We start from the raw sequence: 8,539 nt of genomic DNA on the forward strand, positions 1-8,539 counted from the left end.
CAATCAAAGATGATATCAATACTAAAAGAAACACTGAGGCTAAGATTCCACTATTTTCCAAGTTCAAAGTGATTAAACCAATACTTATATTTATGCAATTTTCTTGTTTAATTTGATTCTAAAATATTGCAACAAGTAGATTTTCAAAAGTAATAATTGTAAATACCAAGTATGAAGCATCAAAAGTCTTAAAACTAAGCATACTCCATCAAAATAGATCACAATCACTCAAATAAAAATCATATTCAATAATAATTCAAGGAAAATAATCATATAATTATTGCAAATAAAAAGATAAAATAGAATATACCACTTTTTGTTGGAAAAATAGCTTCCTCTATCGCCTCAGCAATGGGGTTTAGCTCCTCATATTAATCATGATCTCAAAATGTGTGTTTGTTGCTCAAAAGATGATTAAAAGAGTGAAAAGTAATAACACAGACTGTTTGCAACAATGTATTGGTGTTGCAAAACAGCTGTTACAATGGAACTGTTACAGAAAAACTATTGCTTTGTCGCTGATTTTAAGACCCTAAAATAAGACTGCCCTGAACAACTTAATGTTCTTTAGTTGTTAAACAACGACACTGTTCTGCGACTGTTTACCGAGCGTCAATGTTCTTCGCGTTCTTCTTCTTCTTCAGCAGCAGCAGAAACAGAGTTTGGTAAAGCTCTGATTTCTTCTTCTCTGGCTCTCCTTAGGTTCCAAAACTCTCGACACCTCTTCTATATGACCCAATACATCTATTTATATCAAAAATACCGATTAAATCTCTCCCAAATATTCCAAAATCTCTTTCCTTCTCTTCACGGCCAAGTTGCGGCAATTTATTTTTTTAGGATTTCTACGCGTTTCTGAGCTTTCCTTTTTATTCTAAACTCTTCCTTAGATAGATACAAATCTTTGGGAAGGTTTACAACGTTTTAATCTCTCTAAAATTCCCTAAAACAGGTCACACACGTGACTTTCCATATTTTCTGTTGTGAGAAAAATCCGTCGATTGAGCCCAGTCTAATCGATTTAAACACCCATATCAGATTCCTAGACCCATAAGGAGTCTCTCTTATGAAAATTAGAGGTTTAATCGACCTCAAACTCCTCCAAATCACGATTTCCAAAACTATTCTTTAACTGCAATTTTTCCCGCCAAAATCCTGGTTTTTGAATGTTGAAGATGGTTTCCCCTTATCCAGAGTAGGGGTGCGATTAGCAACTGCCTGGAAATGGGATGCCCCTTAGTAATTAGGTTACCCCTTATCCAAAGTGAGAGTCTGAATAGCAAATGTCCTCCGGGTGCTTTCCGACAACTTTTCGAGCCAATTTTTTCCAAAAATGTTTATTAGCCAAAAATACCTACAAATAAATAAAACACCATAATAAGTACAAAAATGAGCCCAACAATATATAGAATCGAGACAAATCGAACATAAAAATGTATCTATCGAATACCCCCAAACCTATTATTTGCTAGTCCCCGAGCAAAAATAAAATAGAAATAAAATCCTAACTCACTGTCGCAGGAATCGTCGATTGCATTTAGCGTATGCAATAAGACTTTAAACCCCTAGGTGTCCCTAGTGGCGGAGTGTTGTCTCCGGAGGGCTTACCAGAGGTATACCCACAAAACCTTTATACTGCAGACCCTAGCTATCTACACAAAACCTTGGAAGGCACTAAAGAATCTCCTTGGTTGGCATACTTATTGACTACAGGAGGAAGTACCTTGATGCGAAATTCCAATTGTTGTAACGAGTTTGCACTCAAGCATACTAAAATTCATACAAAGTGACAGAGCTCTACTCAAATAGTCTCACTATGGACATCAATATCCGGAGTCAAAACTAATCACATGGATATATCAAGAAGATGGATATAGAAAAACATAGATGGTTTTGATGTTTACTAGATGAACGGTGTTTCTCATATCTGTCTGAAGGCCTCCGCCAAAATGAACCTATCCTAATGGACTGAGATACTAGTCTGACTAATATCAACACACTGGCATTGGTTACAACTTGAATCGTGAGCCCCACCTAATCACTTAGAGAAACATAGTTTAAAAACAAAACAAAATAAAAACGGAAGTGAAAAGGACTCAACGAGATATGGTGAAACTATCATGTTATTTCTAACACCTGAGCTCTGTGCTTTTATGAATAAACTCTTTAGATGTTGCCATCTAGTCAGATTGGTTCCTCAACTCCTACAACCAAAATGCTTCCATCCACTTAGATTGGTTAGTGCCATCCTTAATAGGGATAAATTTCTAAGCTCTGGAGTTTATTTATTACAACGAAAAGGTAACAAAAAGTTCTACCCCACCCCCAAACTTAAATCTAACATTGTCCTCAATGTTTCTAATCAAAGAACAGTACCAAAAATATAAGTAACATGAGAAAATAGTAAAGAGAGAAGTCGGAAAGATAGTACCTGGGTGAAGTGTAACCAAAAACCTACAAAAATATTATACAACATACAAAATCGCCTCGATGGTCAATCAAGGTAAACAGGGTCCTCCAGAGGGACCTCCTCAACATCACCTGTAGGAAAAGGCTCTAAAAAAGGCTTCAATCGCTGACCGTTAACCTTCGAAGAACTACTACCATCTGGTGTCTCAATCTCAACAACGTCATTAGGAAAAACAGTACGGACCACAAAAGGACCGGTCCACCGAGAGCGCAACTTCTCGGGGAATAGATGCAAACGAGTGTCATACAGAAGAACTTTTTGACCTGGAGAAAATAACTTTCGTAAAATATTCCTATCATGCACAAGTTTCATTTTGTTCTTATACTCCTTAGCACTATCGTATGCATCTCTACGAATCTCGTCCAACTCATTGAGCTGGAGCTTTCTTTGAGATGGATCTTTCTTTGAGCTCATTCCTTGTCAAGTGAAAAGTTTAAGTTCTTAATAGCCCAATAGGCTCGATGCTCTAACTCAACAGGCAGGTTACATGCCTTGCCAAACACTAAACGATAAGGTGACATTCCAATGGGTGTCTTAAACGCAGTACGGTAAGCCCATAAGGCATCAGTAAGCCTCGACGACCAGTCTTTCCTATTTGGATTAACTGTTTTCTCTAGAATACGTTTAGTTTCCCTATTGGAAACCTCTACTTGACCACTAGTCTGAGGGTGATATGGGGTTGCTACTTTATGGGTAATACCATATTGTTTCATTAAAATAGAAAATGGTCTATTACAAAAGTGTGAACCTCCATCACTAATTATAGCTCGCGGAACCGCCTCGACCCACTTAGACACATAGTCTACAGCGACAAGTATGTAAAGATAACCAAATGAAATAGGAAATGGACCCATAAAATCAATGCCCCGCACATCAAAGACCTCAATCACTAAAATAGGGTTCAAAGGCATCATATTTCTATGGGAAATGGTTCCTAACTTCTGTCAACGCTCACAAGAAACACAATGACTATGAGAATCTTCAGACAAAGAAGGCCAGTAAAATCCACACTGCAAAATCTTATCAGCAGTCTTCTTAGCACTAAAATGACCCCCAAATGCATGTTCATGACAAAAGGAGATAATACTAGATTGGTCACTCTCAGATACACATCTCCTAATAATCTGGTCCGGACAATACTTAAACAGATAAGGATCGTCCCAAAAGAAATGCTTAACCTCGGCTAAAAACCTAGAACGATCTTGCTTGCCCCAATGTTGAGGGGTTCGACCAGTAACAAGATAATTCACTATATTTGCATACCAAGGTGATTGGGAAACAGAGAACAATTGTTCATCAGGAAAGCTATCCCTTATAGGAAGGGAATCACTAGGGGAACTAACAACTAGCCTAGACAAGTGATCTGCTACTACATTTTCTGCACCCTTTTTGTCTCTAATGTCTGGGGAAAATTCCTGTAACAATAGGATCCATCTAATCAATCTAGGTTTGGTATCCTTCTTAGATAAAAGGTATTTCAAAGCAACATGATCTGTATAGATTATGATCTTAGAACCTAATAGGTAGGACCTAAACTTATCCAAGGCAAACACGATGGCTAAAAGTTCCTTCTCGGTAGTTGTGTAGTTCATTTGAGCAACATTCAGAGTTTTGCTAGCATAATAAATCACATGAAGTAATTTGTTTTCTCGTTGTCCTAAAACGACGCCTATAGCATAATCTGAGAATCACACATAATCTCAAAGGCTAGGTTCCAGTTAGGTTCCTGGACTATCGGGGCAGTAGTGAGTAAAGTTTTAAGCTTCTCAAAAGCCTCTAAACAAGCATCATCAAAGACAAACTTAACATCTTTTGCAAGAAAATTGCAAAGAGGTCTAGAAATCAAGCTAAAATCCTTAATGAATCGACGGTAAAAACCTGCATGCCCTAGGAATGACCTAATATCTTTTACGGTTTTTGGGACCTGTAAAGTCTTAATAAGGTCAACTTTGGCTTTGTCTACCTCTATACCCTTTGAAGAGACGATGTGCCCTAATACAATTCCTGATTTAACCATGAAATGGCATTTTTCCCAATTAAGCACTAAATTTTTTCCTTACACCTAGTCAACACTAATGTCAAATGATGCAAGCACTCATCGAAAGATGAACCAAACACTGAAAAATCATCCATAAAGACCTCTAAGAACCGTTCTACCATATCAGAAAATATGCTCATCATACAACGCTGAAAAGTTGCAGGGGCATTACATAGCCCGAAAGGCATGCGTCTATACGCAAAGGTACCAAAGGGACAGGTAAAAGTGGTTTTCTCTTGGTCTTCTGGGGCAATAACGATCTGATTATAACCGGAGTAGCCATCTAAGAAGCAATAGTGACTATGTCCAGCTAATCGCTCTAGCATTTGGTCGATAAAAGGAAGGGGAAAGTGATCCTTCCTTGTGACCTTGTTCAATTTCCTATAGTCAATACACACACGCCATCCCGTGGTCACTCGGGTTGGGATTAATTCATTATTATCATTCTGGACTACAGTGATACCTGATTTCTTGGGGACAACCTGAACAGGGCTGACCCACTTACTGTCTGAAATTGGGTAAATAATACCCGCATCTAACAACTTAAGCACCTCTTTTCGAACTACCTCTTTCATGTTAGGGTTCAGTCGACGTTGCATCTCCCTAGAAGGTTTGGAGTCTTCCTCTAAATGAATCTGATGCATACACACAGTAGGACTTATACCCTTAATGTCTGCTATAGTCCACCCTAAAGCTTCCTTATTGTCTTGAAGTACATTTACTAGCCTACTTTCCTGATCACTATCCAAATTGGAAGCTACAATCACAGGTAAAGTCTCAGATGGGCCTAAAAACACACTTTAGAGTATCGGGTAGGTTTAAGGTCCAACTTTGGGGGCTCTTCTAAAGAAGGAATTAGGGTAGTCTCAGAAACTGGTAACGGTTCGAACCTAGCTTTCCATCTATCAGTGTCTAACACAGGGGTAGAATCTAATAGAGCATTCACCTGTTCAATAGTGCTATCGTCGTCAAAATCTAAACCAAAATGGGATAGACAACTTTCTAATGGGTCTTCAGACAAGATGTTTGGTAATGACTCCTGAACTAAGGCTTCTATCATGTTCACCTCCTCAACACATGTGTCATCTAGCTCATGAGGTTGCTTACTGACATTAAAAATGTTCATCTCCATAGTCATATTACCAAAAGATAAACTCATCACACCATTTCGACAGTTAATGATCGCATTAGACGTAGCTAAAAATGGGCGACCTAAAATCACAGGTATCTGGTTCTCTGGGTCAGGGACAGGTTGGGTATCTAGGACCACGAAATCCACTGGATAAATAAACTTGTCGACCTCAATAAGAACATCCTCGATAACACCTCGAGGGATTTTAACAGACCTATCAGCTAACTGCAGTGTCATCTGAGTAGGTTTCATTTCACCAAGTCCTAGCTGTAAGTATGGAATGGCAGTAAGTTCACACTGGCTCCTAAGTCAAGTAAAGCTTTTTCTACCCGGAAGTTACCTATTGTGCAAGCAATGGTAGGAGAACCTGGGTCTTTGTACTTTGGAGTTGTGGTGTTCTGAATGATTGAACTTACGTGACTAGCTAAAAAGGCTTTCTTATGGACGCTAAGTTTTCGCTTTCGCGTACACATATCCTTAAGGAACTTGGCATAAGCAGGAATTTGCCTAATTGCATCTAATAAGGGAAGGTTTATGGTAACTTGCTTAAAAACCTCCACTATGTCATTAAAGTTCGATTCCTTCTTTGTTGGTACTAATAGCTGAGGAAATGGGGCTCTAGGCCTAAAATCAGACCTTTCAGGAACCGAATTCACATCATCAGAAACTTTATCAGTCTCTTCAGCTACTGGTCCTGAGAGGTGAGATCCTGAGGGGTGAACTACAGTATGTTCACTATCGGGCATGGTTACCTTATTGTCTACAACTCTACCACTTCTAAGGGTTCTAACATTCAATTGATTCGATGGTTTTGCACCTAATTCATGAACTCCTCTAGGGTTGGGTTGTGTTTGACTAGGAAACTTACCTTTTTCTCTCAAAGAATCACTTATCAGACCAACCTGGGTTTTTAACTCGGAAATAGCCTGACTATTTTCTTGTCCTATCCTGTTACTAGCTTGTAGACTCTGTTCTACGGATAACTGGAATTTTGCAGTTTGCTGAGTTAACAAGGCGAGAGATTCCTCTAAACTTAGGATTTTCTTATCTGACTGATTCTGAAACTGAGCTAGTCCTGAAGGATTCTTAGTATAGCCAAAACCTGGGGGAGCATTAGAATTACTAAACTGACCTTGACTTTGGCCCTTAGACCACGAAAGGTTCGGATGGTTTCTCCAACCAGGATTATAGGTTTCTGAATATGGGTCAATCTTTTGACGGTTATCAAATCTAGTGTTATTATAAAGAGCATTGGCCTGCTCTTCAATATTCTGGCCTTCCCAAAAAGGCTCCACTCTACCACTAGTCTGGCCCACTTCTAAGGCTTCTAACCTTTTTGCTATAGCAGCAATTTTGGCATCTGATTCATAGCCTCCTTCTACCCTATTAACGTTTCCTCTACTTAAAAGAATTGTTTTCTGGGGTGCCCTACTATTTTCCCATTGCTGGGTTTTTTCGGCGATTTCATTAAAAAATTCCATCGCCGCATCAACAGTTTGGTTTTCAAATCCACCAGTGCATAGAGACTCAACCATGGTCGTTGTGGAATAATCTAAACCCTCATAAAGGATCTGAACTAGCCTAACCTTTTCTAAACCATGATGAGGACACTGGGATAATAAATCATTGAACCTTTCCAAATACCTATATAAAGATTCTCCCTCTTGTTGTGAAAATGTGCATATTTGCGTCCTAATAGACGATGTTTTGTGCCTAGGGAAAACTTATTGAAAAAGGCAGATGTAAGTTGTTCATATGTCTCAATTGACTCGGAGTCCAAACTATACAGCCACGACTTGGCCTTATCTTTCAGGGAAAATGGGAATAACCTAAGTTTCAAAGCATCATCATCTAAGCCTCTAATTCTTAGAGTACTACAAATTTCCTCAAAATCCCTAACATGGTAATAAGGGTTTTCATTTTCTTTCCCTAAAAAGATTGGGAGCATCTGTAAGGTCCCAGGTTTCAGTTCATAGGGTGCCTCCGTTTCAGCTAACTTAATACACGAAGGACGGGTAGTCCTAGTTGGATTCAACAAAGCTTTCAAAGTTGCCATTTCTGGCGCTATCGGAGCAACATGGATTCTCTCCTCAGTCAAAGAACGTTCAAAAACAGACTCTTCAAAAGCCGGACTTTCTAGATTAAGGTAATCGAGACGCTTCGAACTACTAGGTTTCTCTTTAACAAATCTACCTAGTGCGTCTCTTTTACGTTCAGGCATACAATAGAATTTTCTAAATTGGAAGGGTAAGCAAACACAGATCAAGGCCGACTCAACCAAATCAAACCTATTGATTTCTAGCAAACAAAAAGCATGATGGCTCCACTTAGATTGTTTCTAGACCAGCTTCTAATCCTTCGAACGGGAATTCGTTACAATTTAAGCAAACCCCTCTGGAATCAATCCGAGTTAACGTAAGTTGAATAGAGGCGAGGGAAGCTCGGTGGAGCTTTGATACCCAAGGCCTCACCGGTATTACAAGGCGGCGCAGTCACGCATTCAACTTACAGAAACCGTCAAGAACTTCGAAGTATGCTTAAAAGAGTAACCAATATTTTTCGAATGACTTTCCTGTTAAGCTCGTTACCCTATCGGTCTCGTTCTAGTCAAAATTTTAGGCTTAGGTTCGCGTAGGTTACGTGTTCCTAAAGCGGGCAAGAAGAGAACGGTGATGAAATCCGAACCCTTATCTTGTATGGCCAGGCCTTGCCCTTTACTAGAAAAATAAATGTCCGTATTCAGTCCTCAACATATATGCATACGAAGGAGTCCAGTAACTCGCTGACAGGGGATTCGCGAGTGTTTAGAATCTTACCTCCCGTTCCAGACGGGGGATGAATCGGTTGTAGTCGACTCGGGCCACTGACTCCGATGTCTAGTGTACGAACCCAAGGTGCA

The 8,539-nt window shown here is 39.4% G+C and overlaps 1 pseudogene; it reads left to right on the forward strand.

Moving 5' to 3' along the window:
* The first annotated feature begins 7,233 nt into the window (after positions 1-7,233).
* On the forward strand, positions 7,234-7,333 carry LOC113292101 (annotated as a pseudogene).
* Positions 7,334-8,539: the final 1,206 nt, after the last annotated feature.

Source organism: Papaver somniferum, chromosome 6 (assembly GCF_003573695.1).
Source record: "Papaver somniferum cultivar HN1 chromosome 6, ASM357369v1, whole genome shotgun sequence".
Classification (NCBI taxonomy): Eukaryota; Viridiplantae; Streptophyta; class Magnoliopsida; order Ranunculales; family Papaveraceae; genus Papaver; species Papaver somniferum.